The sequence below is a fragment of the Macaca fascicularis genome, chromosome 10, assembly GCF_037993035.2.
Source record: "Macaca fascicularis isolate 582-1 chromosome 10, T2T-MFA8v1.1".
NCBI lineage: Eukaryota > Metazoa > Chordata > Mammalia > Primates > Cercopithecidae > Macaca > Macaca fascicularis.
Window position 1 is genome coordinate 68,444,551 of NC_088384.1, and position 6,939 is coordinate 68,451,489.

Consider the following 6,939-nt stretch of genomic DNA (forward strand, 5'->3'; position numbering starts at 1 on the left):
AAAGATAACTCCTCACAGTCTGGTTTCCAATTCCACTGCTTTCTGGTTGTAGATGCCCCTATTCCTCTCTTAGGGTTAAGGTTAAAAACAAGTTCGCCAGTCACCAGTTTAATAGACGATAAGGGCTGAGAAACACTAACCTAAGTTATTCCCCTACCCTTGAATCCACACTAAGAATACCCTGTAGAGGCCAAGGGCAGTGGGTCATGCCTGTAATCCCAGCACTTTGGGGGGCCGACGTGGGCGGATCACGAGGTCAGGAGTGGGAGACCAGCCTGGCCAACATGGTGAAACCCCATCTCTACTAAAAATACAAAAATTAGTTGGGCATGGTGGCAGGCATCTGTAATCCCAGCTGCTTGGGAGGCTGAGGCAGGAGAATCGCTTGAACCCGGGAGGCGGAGGTTGCAGTGAGCCGAGATCGTTCCATTACACTCCAACCTGGGTGACAGAGCAAGACTCCATCTCAAAAAAAAAAAAAAAAAGAATATCCTGTAGATCCAGGACATGGAATCCAAGAGCAGTCAAGTCCGCAGGAAGGAAGTGAGGCCAGTGAGGGGTCAGCCTGCATTTGCACTATCTTTTTACTGAGAAACACATGAGTCTGGGCAGCCCAGCGTGCAGGGCACAGACGTGCTCACCCCACCCTGTGGCTGGGGACATGGTGCAAGGAAGCCAATGGCAAGGGTTTGGCAAACAAAATCGGCTTCCAGGCTGGAGGAGAAGAATGGAGTGGGAAGGAACGTTGAGACGAGGCTTTGGGTGCCGCCAGGGCGTTCTCATTTCCCTCCATTCATCGCCCGCCATTGTTCCTGATTACAGTTTTTGCTCCCGTCCATCTTACATCTTTACATTAATCCTTCCAATTCGGGGTAATTTATCATATTGTGTTTGCTAATTTCCCATTTAGAGCACTACACAGGCAGGTTCCCACTGCTTCCTGAATGGCTCAGAAGCCAGCTGAACAGTCAAGACACAAGAATTCTTTGCTTCTGGAGTCTGCCTTTGTGAAACAGGATTAGCTTTGAAATACAGACATACCAGAAGCAGGGAGCAGCTGTTTCCATAGAAAAACAGGGGAGTCAGGACAGGGGAAGCGGTGCTGAGCGGAGTGGTAGGTGGCAAACCACTAATTTCGGCTCTCAGCTGAGAGATTGACATGGAAGGCAGAAGTAACTGCTTTGCTTCTTTCCTCTTGCCCTTATCAGGCTCAGTAACAAAGGAGTTTTTCTTTGTTCCATCTCTTGAGAAATGAAGTTAGCAATAGGGGAGTATGAACAGCCTGGCATGACCAAAATGCCCACCTACCCACATGCCCTTGGAAGATATCTCTGAGTCACCAGGAAATGGGGGTTATAGCCTAGGCCACCCAACAGACAGAATAACAATTGTGCATAGCTCTGTAACACATTAATCTAAAACAATTTCTTTAGCTTGCAATTCTGTGAGTCAGAACTTTAGGCTAGGCTCAGCTGGCGATTCTACTGGTCTCAGCTGGCTGCCCCCCTATGTCTGCAGCTGCAAATTGGCTGTGTTGGTCTTGTCTGGGCTTTCTCACAGGTATGGGCCTCAACTGGGACTAGTTGGCTGTGGTCCCCCAGCAGGGTACTCTGGATTATTTTCACAGTAGAGGCAAGAGTTCAAAGAAAACAAGCAGAAACATGCAAGCCCTCTTGAAGCGCAGTCCCAGAATTGACCTACCTTCTCTTCTACTACCTTCTACTAGTTAAAGCAAGTAAAAAAGCCAGATTCAGGGGGCGTACAAATAGACTCCCTTCTCAACGGGAGGAGCTGCAAAGTCACATTGCAAGACAGATGCATACAGCAAGGAATGAACAAGTATGGCCATTTTTGCAACCTTCTGCAGCCAGCCACAGGGATTCTTTGCCCAGTCATCTACTGTCCCATAGCTATGAAGACAGACTCAAAAGATCTTTTATAAAGCAATTTTGCTCAAAGAACACCCAAGGTCTATCCCCTCCAAAATTCAAGGAACTCCTTCATCATGACACATCAATCTCAACACCAACAACTGCAGCAGCAGCAACATTGCAAAACCCAAGTCTTGGCAGAGAAGGCTTCTAGGGGTTCAGCAAAAACAGCAAATGACCTTGGGTAGTTTTAGAAAGACGTTTACTAAAATGTAAAGTATTGTCAGTCACAGTAGCTCACACCTGTAAGTCTCAGCACTTTGGGAGGCTGAGGTGGAAGGATCATTTGAGCCTAGGTGTTCAAACTAGCCTGAGCAGCAAAGTGAGACCCCATCTCTACAAAAATAAACAAAATTAGCTAGGTCTTGTGGTGTGCACCTGAAGTCCCTGTTGCTTGGGAGGCCTAGGTGGGAGGATCACTTGAGCCCAGGAGATCAAGGCTGCATTGAGCAGAGATCACACCACTACACTCCAGCCTGGGCAACAAAGTGAGACCCTGTCTCAAAAATAATAATAATAATAAAATGGAAAGGATTAAAAGATCAAAAAGAGGGGATGCTGATGCACCCAAAGACTAGAAATAGCTAATCATGAGACCTCTAAATTTGGAAAAGATTCTTTCTTTCTTTCTTTTTTCTTTTTTTTTTTCTTTCTTTCTTTCTTTCTTCTTTTCTTTCTTTCTTCTTTCTTTCTCTCTTTCTTTCTTTCTTTCTTTTCTTTCTTTCTTTTTCTTTTGAGATGAGATCCTGCTCTGTCGCCTAGGTTGGAGTGCAGGGGTATGATCATAGATCACTGGAGGCTTAAACTCCTGGGCTCAAGTGATTATCCTGCCTTATACAGGGTTATAGGCTGCAAGGTGGCCATCCTGACAGGCCAGGAAGCATAGTCTCCCACAAAGACCTTTAGCAGGCACTTTGAAGGAGGAAGGGGTAAGATAGGAATTTTTACTGAGCGGGTTGGCCAAGTATAAATATTCAACAGGTTATAGGATGCTCCATGAATATTCATGAGAGGGGAATCTTAACACATGCATACTGAATAAACATGTATGTTACATAAGACCTGTGTTCATCTTGGGGTGGAGACTTAACATTAACTGTATTACAATTAGGCCCTATATGTCAAAAGGTGAAGCAGGGATACAAAGGGACTTAAGTGTGCAGCCTCTGTAAAACCAGCCAGAGCCAGTCCGTGGTCAATGGTCTTTAATTAGGAGTAAGTTACAGAAATCAGTCTCTTGTCCAATCAAAGCTATAGTGATGACTTGTGGAACAATAGGTGGAGGTCAGCATCTGGTGGTGGGTGAGCTGCAACTGCTTCAATATTGCTTGTCTCAAGACCAGTACTTGTTTAGCTGATAGAGAAAAAGAAAAGCCTTGTGGCAGGTAGAACACAGTTTATTCTTTTAGTGTAGTTCTTTACTTGTATGATTTAACCCTTGCCTGGCACAGCCTTAGGTCCTATTTTGGTATCTTGTTGCCACAGAGAGCCTGTACTGTCAATGGTATGATCTCTGTTTTAGCATTAATGCTAGTGGTTGTGTCTAAACGCAAAAGGGAAGGGGTAATAAGGTGTGTATGACCTCCCATCCTGTCATGGCCAGCAACTCAGTTTTTTAGGTTTCTCTGGGGTCCCCTTAGCCAAGAGGGGGTCCATTCAGTCAGTTGCAGGGCTTAGGATTTTATTTTTAGTTCTCAGAAATCATTAACATACCTAGGTCTGAGCTGGAATCCAGTGAGTGCTAGAGCCTTGAGGAGTCAGGTGTAGGGTGGAGGGCAGGGATCAGACAGGAGCTATAGTCATGGAAAGACACAGCCACTTCCAACTATTTTCACAGTTGGTAACTGAAACCATGGATAAGGAGAACTACCATACTGACTGTTGTGTGCCCAGACCTATTTAAGTTTTTGCCTACCTAACCATATTAAGCTTTCACAACAACTCTATGTAATGGACACTATCACTATTTCCCTTTCACAGATGAGAAACTGAGGCTCAAGGCTCAGAGAGGTTAGGTAACTCACCCATGGCCATAAAACTGGTGAATGGCAGAGCCAGGATTTGAACCCAGGCAGTACATAAACTCCTGCCCAAAAGGCTTTACTGCCTGTAGTGAAGCATGGTCCCAGCAGATTTCCTGGGACTCTGCACGATTCCAAGGTGTCTTACATGTCACTCTATTTGCTTCAATTACATTTACCTGATGATAATCTGTTTTGAAAACTGGTCATTGATGTGTGCTAAAAACAAAAAAAATAGCCAGATTATTGTCTGGATTTTTATCAAGCAAGGTTTGTTATTTACAATCTATATTACCACCTGTGTATAATTTTAATATTTGCTGCATTTCTTTTTTTTTTTTAAAGAAGGACCCCTTTATTACACATTTATAAAATAATCATATAATATAGTTATTAAAAATGGGACACTTTTTTCCATTTTTGGTATCTTGTATTCAATTTTTCCATCCTCTTCACAATCTTCCATAACTTGCTTTTTGTTATCCAGTGTTCAACTGAAACTTCTACCCCACCATTCAAAGTACAACCGAAGAATAAACGATCTAATAGATTGCTGTGAGAGACATTATCGGATAAATTAATCCAGTATGACATGAAAAAAGATTGAGAGTTTTAAAATAAATACAGTAAAAGCAAAAACATGAAGCACAATTTAATCTGATGATTTAGAAAGCACCCCAAGATTGTGTTGTGGCGTTTTCCTCATGCTGCGTGTTTAGGTGCCTATAACAGAATTCTGGTTAGTAAAATATTGAAAAAAAAATTCACATATAATTCACATTAAATGACTACAGATAGATACAATATGGGCATTTTGATGTGTACATTTGTACTTGACCAGGGCACAATTTATAATATACTAAGAAAACTAAAATTAATTACAAAATGAGTATTTTTAGCACACTTAGTAACAACTACTTGTTTTAAACTATTATTTCATTTTTGTTGACCAAATTATATTTGACCATAATTAAAGAACACATAACCTTAAAATAATATTTAAGAAACATAGTTACAACAGACGTATGTACATTAAATGAAGAAAGGAAAGAAATGTACATGTATTAAAGGGTACTGAGGTTTTTGAAACCTTTTCTTTTGAAAAGTCTTTTAATCCACTTTCATGTAAATCAATTTAAACTTAAAAAGTTTATACTCAGTATACTTACAGAAAGAGGTGAAATCAGTGTTGAGCACATGACTGCCTAACAACCATTCAATGCTGACCATGAACTAGTATTTTTATTTGATTATCCTGACAAACATAATAATTGAGCCCGTGTATATATGCAAGATGTGGAGGATCCAACTAATCAACTCCAGAAAGAAAAATACTCAACTTAAAAAAGGTTGAAAGAAATGACAAATGGAAATGGCTGAATCACTGTGCCTTTTTGACACAACCTTAAATCTTAGTTTTACTATATATTATTTGGTACTCCTGGATTCAGTAGTTGGAGTAAAAAATGTTTCTGTATTCAAACATATCTACAGAATGTCAATATAAAATGTGTGGATATATACATTCAATATACACACACATACACGCACACACACAAACACATACTCACATGTCTAGGAAACAGCACCTAACCACATCCCTGTTTCTCACTAATGACCCAATGAATCATTTATGGCTTTAAGACCAGCTTAGATTCTATAAGGCTGTACAATATATGGCTAAAGAGGTCAAACACAGGCACCCACTTTCAGGCTGGATTCAACTGTTCCTCCTCGTGATTTTTGACAAACAGTAATACCACTTACATAACAACTATATCTCAATAACTTAGAATTCAGAGTATAAAACCATAAACACTGAGCTCCCTCATGGTTTAAACAGCACTCTTTCCATTCTATTTCCACTGACTGATAAGAGGACACACCAAACTAGATCTCTGAACTGTACAAATGATCTTTACTCTTAATCTAAACAAACATGTGTTAAAACATTCTGAAATGCTGCATCCTTTGATTTCTTCATCTTTTCAATTGCCCGATGCAGGTCCTGCTGTTGAACAGGCCGAATTTCATCTTCATCATGGCTTTCTTCTGATGTAGAATTAACATATTCTCTAACACAGAGGAGGGCAGCATCTCGACACATCTCTTTTAGGTCACTTCCTGAAAAGCCATCAGTTTCCTGGGCCACTTCTAGCAGGTCTACATGCCTATCCACATTTTCATTTTTCAAGATGAGTTTCAGGTTGCTTCTCTCTGTTTTAAAGCAGGCTTGTTGATGTGAAATCTTGTAGGCGTTCTTCTCATTATAGCAGAGTCAAGGTCCTGAGGACGATTGGTAGCTCCCATTACTATGACCTGGCAGCTGTGATCAGTATCCAATCCATCCCAGAGACTCATAAACTGAGCTTTCATCATGGCTGTAGCTTCATGGTCAGAACTTGAACAGTTTCGTAGAAAGGAGTCTATTTCATCTGTAAAGATGATGGATGGTTGTAGTTTTATGGCAAGGGAGAAGACAGCAGCAGCCAATTTTTGAGATTCTCCATACCACTTGTCGGTCAGTGTCGAAGGCTGAAGGTTAATAAATCGACAGCCTGCTTCTTTGGCAGTGGCCTTGGCAATCAACAGCCAACAACCAGTTTTACCACAGCCTGGAGGCCCATAGAGAAGAACACCTTTTGGAGGCTGCAGAAGCCTGGAATTCTCAAGCAAATGTTTCTTTTTGATAGGTAAGATGACTGTGTCTTTCAGATCCGTAATGACATCATCTAAACCTGCTATATCACTCCAAGTGACCTGTTTCTGAGCTTCTAATTTTTGCTTCCTGTTTGGATCAATTGCATCTACCATCCATTTGATAGTAAAGTATGTCACTGCACCAAATACTGTCAAACGGAAAATTAAACCAACAACTTCATTCCGACTCAAAGGACGAGAAAAGGCTTCAGCATGTACCATCTTGATTGTTAACCCAGGAGCAGAAACAGCGGGAGCAAATGCCTGCTGCATTTCTTAAGCACTTA

The 6,939-nt window shown here is 41.3% G+C and overlaps 1 pseudogene; it reads right to left on the reverse strand.

The window, feature by feature from the left end:
• Window positions 1-5,849: 5,849 nt before the first annotated feature.
• LOC102117570 (outer mitochondrial transmembrane helix translocase pseudogene) lies at window positions 5,850-6,939 on the reverse strand (annotated as a pseudogene).